The sequence below is a fragment of the Poecilia reticulata genome, linkage group LG4 (assembly GCF_000633615.1).
Source record: "Poecilia reticulata strain Guanapo linkage group LG4, Guppy_female_1.0+MT, whole genome shotgun sequence".
Taxonomy (NCBI): Eukaryota; Metazoa; Chordata; class Actinopteri; order Cyprinodontiformes; family Poeciliidae; genus Poecilia; species Poecilia reticulata.
This window is the reverse complement of record NC_024334.1, coordinates 26,837,167-26,848,109: the sequence shown is the minus strand read 5'-3', so window position 1 is coordinate 26,848,109 and position 10,943 is coordinate 26,837,167. Positions and strand designations below refer to the sequence as shown.

The window sequence follows — 10,943 nt, the reverse complement described above, 5'->3', positions numbered from 1 at the left end:
TTTGCTGTCTACTTTGCACACATTTGGCACCCTGGCAACAGCAGGGCAGTGTATGCAGAACTGAATCAAATTAAATAAGAGTTGCTATGTTCTACAGTTCAACACAAGCACACTACATTAGTCTGGCTTGTCGTGTGAGTGCATTTAAACACAGCTGAATATCTGTCACAACACTAAACTGACTTTACAAGAAAAGTGACACACGGCAGAATTTAGTACATAACTAAGGGTAGACAAATGGCTGCTTTCTTGACTGAGCAGAGAAGCTTGTGAGCTGGACTTTCACTGATACACCACAAAAAGCCATCAGATACACTGAGATCCCTGCACTCATCCTATTCTGCCACATTCACTTTTGTTGATGTCCCTCTTGAAGTGTGTGCTTTGTGATTAAAAAGCAGGCAGATCATTCATCAGACGATGCTGTCTATTCAGTCCTCAGTGGGGCCTGTCATATAGGTCTCTATCCAGCTCTGAGCCACATTCAGTCTTCAGCCAGACAGCCATCTTCCCATTGTGATAAAAAAAGGGACTAAGTTTAGGATTTATGGCCGATCTGCAAGAAGCCTGAACATCTCCTTAGGGAAGCCATAAAGAACTGAGGAAAACAGAGTGTGAGCAGTAACACATACATTTGTCTTTTATGGCTCCATGTTCTGATAATGATGTTTGATTTTCCATTATGTTCAAATGAAAGGTGAGAGAAACTGGAGACAGGGAATATGATGTTCCAACCCACTGCTGAAAATGCCAAAGTCTCTAATGCAAAGTTCCTTGTTTTTCCCTTTGGGATAAGATGGTTTAAAAGTCCCCAAAGGCCCCAAGGTGCTCATTAAGTTCACCTAGCGAACAATAACATTATTTACTGAAAGATAAAAAGATGCACTGAATCTTATCTGTATATGCTCCTGCAGGTTTTCTTGCAAGATAGGGCACCAAGGTGGCTTAGGAACTTCTCAATTTTAAAAGGCAATTTGGTTACCATCACTTACCCGATCTTTGTGTAATATGCCTTTGAAGGATCATGAGCATATTTAAATAAGGGTGCATGTGGAGTGCATTGGTAGTGCTTCATTAAAAGACTGAAATATTCACATTTCATTTGGTAGAATCCCCAGAGCTGTATTTATTGGTTGTCCCTAGCAATGCCATRGGACATTAATAAAGCACACCAATATTATTCAGCTTGTGAGGTAATTAGGCAGCCCGACCCCTACTAGATGGTATATGGCACATAAATTCTATTAATAAGCTATATGTTTGTTTAAGATCTCTGGGCCTTGGATATAAAGCTGTCATGAGAGCAAACGAACAGWGGAGCACCTTGGTGCTGTAGTGAYAAGAAATAATGTATTTTGTTCTCAGTAAAAGATTGGAAGACAGATAAGCATACAATTGGTTGTTTATTTGTGCAACTCTAATAACCTTGATAAATAAATACAAGAGTCGCRCCAAWGGAACATTGTCCATATTTGACTGGTATTTCTTTAAATGAATGGAAAAATCTGAATTCAGTCTGTTATTTTGACAGATTGCAATTCAACCCCTGCCTATACCAATGAAGATTTWAATTCAAGTGAAAACAATACATTTATAGCAAATTTTTGCATTAAAGCTGAAGTATGCAACTTTTTGAAGGAATATGTTTTACATATTTGTTAAAATTGTTACCATGTTCATGTTGTGACAGTATGTTATGAGACAATCTGTGAAGAGATCGATCTTCTCCTGATGGTTCCTTCCTGAGCTATTATTGCAGCCTGAAGAAATGGACCGCTCCTGACCAAAAACAACCAATCAGAGCCAGAAGGAGGATCTTAACACTGTCAACATATCTGCTAAATATGCTCATGGAAACAATTTAATGCTAAAGAAAAATTATTAATCCGGTGTCGTCGGTGGCTACGCTAACTAGCCAGAGCATTCACAACAGGATCTGTAACTGTACTGCAGTTAGCGGTACAAGAGAGCAATGCGGAGAAAAAAGGGCATGGGCAGCGACACACAAGATTGTGATTAAGAAGYGTTAAGACACACCTCCAGGCTCTCATAGTTTGTTTCTAAGTTAGCATAATGAGCACTGGGAAAAAGCAGAGCATTACAGTCTAAAAGTCCAGAAAGAAAATAATGTAGGTTTAAGAGTTTTCAAATAAAAATATAATGAGGGGACTTTTACAGTTTTTTTTTTCAGTTAAGAGACTATTACAGAAAGAAATCTGATCAAATCCCTCCAAGGAGGTGAGTGGTGTGATCCACATCCTAATCAAAGCTTAAAAGTGAAGTTACACGGGCATAATTTCAGCATTATTAAACCTTAATGATAAGTACTCTGCCTAAATATGAAAGAGAAATGGGAGATGAAACTCGATATGGAAATTAAGCAGAACGATCAATCACACATCCACCAAGTCACAGAGATGGAGAGAAATCTCGTTGAYAAACTTCATAATGCTGRAAGATGAAAAGTAAGCAGCTGAACCAACGTCATAAATGTTGAAGAGAGGGYTGATTATTTGATTTAGTAATATGTATTTTAGAGAAGGCAGGAAAATAAATGTTGTGAGAAATTATTATTTTCTGACAAGTTTAGATTAAAATTAATTTAGCTTCATTTTTATTTCATATCTGTGAAGCAACAGAAAGCCCTACATTATAAAATCTGTATGACTTCCRAAGGAGCATATGCTTGAACTTGAGCATAGCAGGAAGAGCACATATTGAGCTAGAGTACCATTAACAAGATGTGAAAAAGCAATTGAAGAAATGTGTAGAATTTTTAAATTGGTGGTTCGGTTTCTTCTCCTTATATTTGTGGTGTAAACAATTATTAGGCACACAAATATTTAAAATTAACATAATGGGACAGMATACATCTGCTGTTTAACACTGCTCTAAAAGCTATKTAAAAGTTTGTAAATGAGATGTTGATTTCAATGTTGGAAAATATGATGGGAAAGATCGCCAATCATGCACAGTGCTTACAATCTGATTACTAAGGCAGTTAAATGTTGGTAAAAGTGAACATTTCAAGACATATGCAGTGTTTAGACTCCAAGAACCTGACCTTGAAACGGCAACTGTAGCATTTGACATGGCAGTAAGACATAGTTTTGCTGTGACAGTGTCACTAAAAATCATCGATATCTAGGTTTTAAAGGCTTTATATMATTTAAAAATGAATGAACAACCACTGGCTCATGCTGAGAGAAGGAATTCATTTCAGAATATTTAAATGTTAATTCTGAGCATGAATGAATTCAGTTTTAACCCGTGAAGTGAAATTAGTGCTAGTTTTATTTGGCTTGAGCTTRCACGATGTTAATGATCATGAATCCAGCCACTGGATGTAATGCGCAGCCCCCCACTGCCTCAATCTGAAAATGACAACTGGTCTTTCCAATACTCACTTTACTGGAAGTGCATTTTAACAGTAAAGTCAACAGTTACATTTCAAGTAAAACTTAAAAATTAATTCCTTAAGAAAATATGTGTTTTTATAAAATATGAAATAAAAATCATCTTTTTTGGACATAACAGAAGATAGATATTTATTATTTAAAAAAAAAAAAAGGAAAAACACTTGTTTTGCACAGAAGTGCAGCTTTTGTTGCTAAGGTGTTGTGGAAGCTCCTTTATTAGTCACATATCTCTGATTTGTACCAGTGGAACTTTCTCTTTAAGATTACATGAGCTGCACTGCGGCTCAAAGTGCTTCTTCAAATTTGAYGTAGTGTTTTTGAAGCTAGATAAAACCTTGTCACCAGTACAGAGTGTGCAGGGCGCCTTAATATTGTCATCTTTCACTGACACAAACCCAAAATAGTGATGGTATTTCCAGCTAGTAACGCGCACCTCTCTCTTTCCTGCATTGTTGGCTTACATTGTGTTGCTAGCTGCTTTGTATTTATTTTGCTGGATGGCGGTGTGGACATGTGCCGCACTGTGAAATTTACTGTGTAAACTGCTTGTGTCGCTGCTACACTGCCACAGAACAGACTTTGCAGTAGTTAAGCAATTAGACAGGAAGAGCGCTTACACTGCAAAGCTGTGTGCTGTTCCTCCATACTACCATCTGGTAAAATGTAGTACTGCACTGTGGCACAGATAGGTTACATAATACATTAGAGTACTTGTTCCTAAAAAAATGGTCATACTAGAATATTATATTACTGTAATATCATGCTACTGGATTATCACATTTCTAAGCAACATGCTACAGTAATCACTGAATGTAAAGCATCTGAAGCAAACAATCAACAAGCCAGTAAGTTAAAAATTGTTTATTGAGAACACAAATTTCAAAATTAAATCAAGATGCAATATCAGCCAGCACATAATGAAGGAGAGAAGGAGACAGATGTCAAAGGCTTTCAAAATTTACCCTTTACACTTTACACATGAAATATATCAATATCCAGAGTTATGCTAATATTATTTTCACTGCTATACTCAGTCTCCACAGTGCAGGTAAATTAGTGGCATCAATGCCACAAGGCTCATTAATTTAAATAAAGCAAATTTCTTTTTTGAAATACAGTTACTGTGGTATGCTATAACTTATGAGTGAATATGGGTACAAACTCAATTGACTACTATACTAAAATACGCCAGCTTGATGGCACTGTAAAGTATACAGGCATGTATATAATAGATGGCAGCAAAACAGTTAATTAGGCTAATTTTGTACTTAATCACTAACGTATGGTGTCTGAGGGCAACAGTTAGTGTTTGATATATGTTGTTCAATGGGTCTCCTCTGGGTCTCTCCTTGGTAACTGAACTGGAAAAACCTGATGATTTCTCACTGAAAGAAAGAAAGTAAAAGAGAAAGGAAGAAAGAAAAGAAGGAGGAAAAAAAGAGAGAGAGAAAGAAGGAAATAAAGAAAAAAGAGAGAGGGTAAAGGAGGGAAAAAGCAAGAAAGAGAGAAAAACAGGAAAAAGAAAGGGAAAGAAAGGAAGAGAGAAAGACAGAGAAAATACTTTAAACCTTTTGCGCTTGATTTTGCAGAAAATAACAGAACATTGCTTGCACTTTGCTGGCAGCTAAGACTTTACAAATTTTAAAGATAGCAAAGGCAATGTGTCTACAGCTTGGTATTTATCTTTGTGGCTTAGCTTAGCAGAAACAGCAAACCAGGGGGCAAAGCAGATCAAATTCTTACTTCTTCCCCTGATGGTTACCCACTCTGACTTAAAAGTATTGGGTCAAATTCATATCGGAAGCGAAAARGGGAACTGGAGAAATAAAAGAGGATTACCTGCATTTTACAAAAGCATAAAAAAATGTTTATGAAAAAATAATTTTTTCGCTATGTTTAATGAAAAACAAAATGTGTTTTCTCTTACTCCTAGAAGAGGTGTAAACTAACCACACAGATGAGTAAACTGAGCTCTCAATCTTGTGATTTTCTCTCCTCCAATGCCATCAATACAAATACCCTCTAATGTATGATTTAACTTCCCCAGATGTCATGATATCACAATGAGATTAAACAACACCCATAAATAAATTCACCATCATGGCTCCAGGTGATTGTTAGTACTTATTGGGAGTTTGTTGTTTTTGTCAAGGAATCTTGACAAACAATCTTTTTGAAGAGAAGACTCAGCTTTGTACTCCTTTGCTTAGCCTTGTGCCTTTCCTGGATGTCATCACTGGCATAACATTTGTTCTCATTACCCTTCTGTTCTGCCTTTGTTTTGTTTTCTTTGCCATTGTCCGGATTCAGTCCTCCTGGTTTTAGCTGCATTTCTCTTCTCTGTCATTGTTACAGTCATTGTTGCAGTTAACGTTTGTGCTCTTTTTTGATTTCCTCTTCTACAGAAAGTACTCCCAGCTTATTACTTTTGTCTGTAGTTATTTCCTTCTCCTGGGTAAAGTGTTTGGCAGAGCTATTGGTGTCATTAACACTGACTACTTCCTTTGATTTTCTTTCCCTTTGAAAGCATTCCTTGCACATTGCTTATGTGTTTATCTGCATTTATTTTTTGGACAGAGTCAGACAGAGCCATTGCTGTTGTTTACTTCATGTAGTCTCTTTGGTTTCCATTCTTGTAGAAATTACTGTATTTTGACTCAGTGCTTATCTGTTTAGCTATGCGTCTTCCATGGAGGAAGTCAAGGATATCAACTGCTACCGTGTACTCTCTTTGTCCTGTAGAAAGCACTCAGTGCATATGTGCTTCATGGATTGTTTTTCCTACATGGAGTTCTTCACTGAACTATTGCTGCCACCAACAATGTGCTCTGATTCTTCTTTTCTGCAGAAAGCTCCCTTAGATCAGTTCTTACTTGTTGTAGTTGTATCTTCACCTGAGAAAACCTTTGAAAAAGTTATTGCTACTATTAACTATTTTTTATTTCTAAYTGAAAGAAGCCTTGACTCTATATGTGTCTACATTTTTCTCTGTTCCCCATTTCAATCCCCGAGCCTGTAACTCAGATTCTCCCTTACTGAGCTTTGTTCTGCTGGAGGTTTCTTCTTGTTAAAACGAGTAGCTTGCCTCCACTGTGAACACTTGCATGTTCAAGATTAGAAATTGCTTGAGTCAACAAATCATTGCAAATGACTGGGATTCCTTTAATAGATAACTTTTTGCCAGCCGATTAGTTGAATTTGACTATAGTCTATGATCATTTTAATTGAAATGTAGATCAGAAATGGTTCCTGTGATTGTAATAAAATTAACTGGATTAAAAGAATTTTGAGTGAACTGGGTACAMATTTAACCTGTGAAATACACCTTGGAATAACATTTGTTTATGAATTGGTCTGATACAAGGGAACTGAATTCAACAGTGGTCCCAAGATTAGATATCATCTGCTTTATCATTAACAACACACGCTCTGCATTTACTGCTGCACAGAAGCCAGRCCATTTTGCTTTAGTGTTAAGGAAAACATTGATTTTTCTGCAGGAACAACTGGGAAGCTGTAAAGCAGTTTTTACTTGTTTGATTTCTTATGAGCTACCCACATTTCTATCATTTTCAGATTTCTGCCAGGTGACCTAGAAATCATAGATGGAGAAAGGGGAGAGYCTCACAAATCAAAGAGCTGGTCAATGCCTAGCCCTCCAGCTCCAAATCTCTCCCACTGCTCGAGCCATAATTACCTCAGTGACAGAAAAGTGTGAAAAAGGCAGGACACAGGACGAAGGTGGAACTGCAGCAGAGCATCAGAGAAATGACAGGAAGGTGGCTAAGTGGGGCCAGACAAAAGATGTTGGGTTTGGAAAAGGTTGGAAAGGTTGCCTTAATCTAATGGCTTGGCATGGCTTTTCTCAGTTTACCGAATTTSATCTTGTTGTGACACTTGGCTGCCATACACCACATTAGCTGTGGTTGACTGTGCTGGCACATTTATCTTTGTGGCAGCTTTCTAAACTTCATTGTTTCCTGAACCAGAAATCTTCTAGTCCTTTGTGTAAACCGATCCAGACCAATCACAGTAGCAMACAGCTCCTTCTCTCACACAAGCGCATACACACRACTACTTCCCAAACGGTTAAGCAAACAGAATGGGCATTTTCTGAATGCTTCAACTGAGCCTTCAAACTGAACTGCAACCAGTCCAGTAAAAAAAAAAAAAAAAAAAGACTGAAAAGTGATATTGATTAGTTGTCAAAACAAAAAGATGGGTTCAAGACATTATTTTCTTTAAACTGCACCCATGGAGGGTAGAAACACTATGTTGAAATACAACGTGCTCAAATCACAGCCAGCCACAAAGCTTACAGTGGTGTATTACGTTAAAAAAGTGACAAAGATATTGTATGCTTTTTTCTTTTATTTTCCCCTGCTACATTGACCTCAATCATATGTAAAACAATACAAGTATTGTCTATTAACATAACCTGGAAAAAGACCTGGAAAAACACAGTCACAAGGTCTGAGCTGTTGATATTCCAGGACGTTATGTGATATGCAAATAATTATTGTTTTAATTTTGAGTAGATGGTCATCTATTCTTTTGACAACAATTAATGGTTTATTTTTAGGTTGGCTGGTGTTTTTTTTTTTTTTTTTGCCTTTTGACAGAAAAAAACTAAGACTTACCTAAATAACTCCAAAAATACTGATGTGGAATAGGTTCAGAAATCTTTGATGTGGAAAACTTGACTCTACAGTTGACCTCCTTCTAAAGCAATCAGATTCAGCATTTTATTAAGTAAAATAACCTTATATAAAGTTTCCAAAACGGAAAATAGAAAATGTGTGCTATCATCAGTGAACCTATTTAGAAAATATCTAGTTGTTGAGAGTGTTGCTGAGTGAATGTCGTTCAGTCAGCTCAGTCACAAGGACACATAGCACAACTTCCACTCTCTGTACAGCACTGACAGTTATGCAGTGGCTGCTCTGATGGAGAAGAAATGGAGCTACGTGTCCAACCACCTCCAAACTTGCTAGTGTCCATTCAGATTGTGGGAAATGAAAGAATTTGTCTTTAAAAATGTGGGCAATCAGTACACTTGACAATTAAATCTCAAYCCTTTGYAGTGAGTGGACATGGTGAAATCCTGACTTTTCTAACTACGTTAACTGGAATGCTGAGTTTAGTRTGATGTCAAACCAAACTCAGAGATTTGACTTCCAAGGTAACTGGAACGCAACATCTCCCCTCACTGGATTAAACCACTCCATGAGAGAAGCAATTAARAATCATCTGTTGACTCTTTCCTTCCAGTTTTGAAGAGTGTAACATTGTCAGGAGACTCTCAATTGATACTTTGTTAGTTTCTCCTGCTACTCTCTTATTACACATTATCTGCTGCTATTGCTGCCATTGAGGTCATGTTGTCTTTTTGTGATGTTTCTCCATAGAAGTTACATCTCACCTGGTATTCTTTCTTTGAGCTTTTACTGCCAAGAATTCCACATTCTCTCTCTGCAGATGATAAAGTTAGCCATGGCTTTCTGCGTTTTACATTGYCTTGCTCCTAAGCAAAGCATTTGAAGGCGCAATTACTCTCACTAACTATACACTTCATTTTTCATCCCATTCATTTTATTTCTGGTTTACCGCTTTTTCCTTTAGCTGYGTTTATCTTCTACACAAAGTCAGTAAAAGAGCTTCTTCTGTCATCAACTCTTTACGCTTTCTTTAAAATGGAAAGTGCTTCTGAGCCAGTTCTTTTGGTTATATGTCTGTTGTGTCTTTTTAAAACTTCATTCAGTAGTGGCAGATGGCTGATCACACTGAGACAGGTTTTGCTGTATTTTTCTTCCTGTGAAAAGGAAGTTTTCTGTTTCACTGTCAACAAATGCATGGYTTGTTTGAGGGATTGCTGCAAAGTTAATGACTCAGTGCATTTATCTGTTCACTGTTGCTGCATAGCTTGTTCAGGACAGAAAATTGGTACAAAGTAATTGACCMGTTGCAATTGTCTGGGCTTCCGTAAATGAAACATTTTTACTAATTGGCATAACTTGTGTGCACTGTTTAATAACTAGGATCAAATGGGAATTTCTGTAATTGAYTGCTGGAGACAGGCACCGGCCACTCCACGACCCTACAAGAACAAGTAGGAAGTGACAATGGGAGGATGGTTATATTGCCTTTGCATTTCTTCATACAAATTGATTGTATTGAGTACATAATATTTCTGGATGTAAACTGGAACTATTTTTTTTTCTTGTTACACATGTTGTTTARTTGAGATAAACTGAACTGAATTGAATCATGATCCACAGTTATAGCCCACTTTGATGGACTGGCGACTTGACCAAATGCCACTGTAGATACACCTCTCWTTTTCTAGTTCTTGTGTGATCAGGGTTCCAGAAGAATCAGAATAYGCACACAGCATTTTGAAGTAGTTTATTCGTAYGCTGCTGGATGAATTATCTAAGCATATTTTCTTTGTAGTTTTCATTCTATCAAACAACGGAAAAAAGAACTTGAAAAAAGCATGAAGTCTTTCTTGTGTTGGTCTTATTCGTGTTTTATGCATCCTCTCMTTGGTGTCTCACATAAAGAGCTGATGTCTAGTGGGCAGTGGTGTAGATATTCGCAACTTTATCTGTGAATGCATGTGGAACAAACACGTCTGAGAAAGAAAAAAAATGACAATCTCTCTTCCTCTTTCAAAGATTACATACAAATGGTATGTAGAGATATTACATTTTGAATAGTGCTGTCAGTCGATGCATTTTTTATCAGATTTAATCACACTCTAGCTCTGTGCTTAATCACAATTAATCACTATGCTTAAATTTGTAAGCKCATGTGAATATGCATGTTTTCAAAACATGTTTCAGAAAATGTTTTATTGTCTCAAATCAAAGGTGAGGGGATGGTGAGCTACTGACTTGATTGGATGCYCCCTGGTCTGTGATTGGTGGGGGTGGCTATTCTTTGGCCTTCCTCTGCCTCGTCTCCCTGCTGCTGTGGCCCCTGACCTGGGGCTGGCCTACTGTCCTGGGAGGGGATGAGATGGGGTGGCTGGTGGGTTGTTTTTGACCTGGTGGATCAGGTACCTGGCTGACATGGGTTTATGTGTTGTATCCTGGATGGGGTTTGGCTGGGTGGCTGGTCAGGCTCTGTGGTTTCCTCCTCCATTCATCGCTGCATCCAGGGGTTGTTGGTGCAGCTACAGTTTGGACATCTGGACAGGACACGGTTATAAAAAAACAAACAAAAAAAGCACTGTAATTTCAGATTTTAAGCTAAACTGCTTGTGTTATTTTCAATATTCGCTTGCTAGTTTGAATTTCCCTTTGGTTGGTAGTTTGTAGATTCATTTTGCACTTTTGTTTGCTTGTCTTAGTTTATGAAAAATTAGACATGCTTTTAATTTTTGCGATTCAGTTTTTCTAAATTTTAAAGTGCTGATTTTAGAAAAATTAGGATCCTGAGAAATATAAAGAAAGCTTCTGATTCATTTATTAACAAGTATTAGGTTTTCATAATGGGATAGGAGAGGATTTACCTTTCAGA

General features: G+C 37.4%; 1 long non-coding RNA gene across 3 annotated transcripts in view; it reads right to left on the bottom strand.

The window, feature by feature from the left end:
* Nucleotides 1–4,295: 4,295 nt before the first annotated feature.
* Nucleotides 4,296–10,943, bottom strand: part of LOC103464165 (uncharacterized) — a 91,429-nt gene continuing 84,781 nt past the window's right edge. For 2 of the 3 annotated variants that reach the window (XR_533608.2, XR_001776496.1), the window contains exons 4-5: nt 10,484–10,611; nt 4,296–4,804 (exon numbers count right to left, since the gene is read on the bottom strand). This is a non-coding gene — a long non-coding RNA (uncharacterized LOC103464165). Of the gene's footprint in view, nt 4,805–10,315; nt 10,612–10,943 lie in introns of all 3 variants that reach the window. The other variant, XR_533607.2, reaches the window with a different exon arrangement.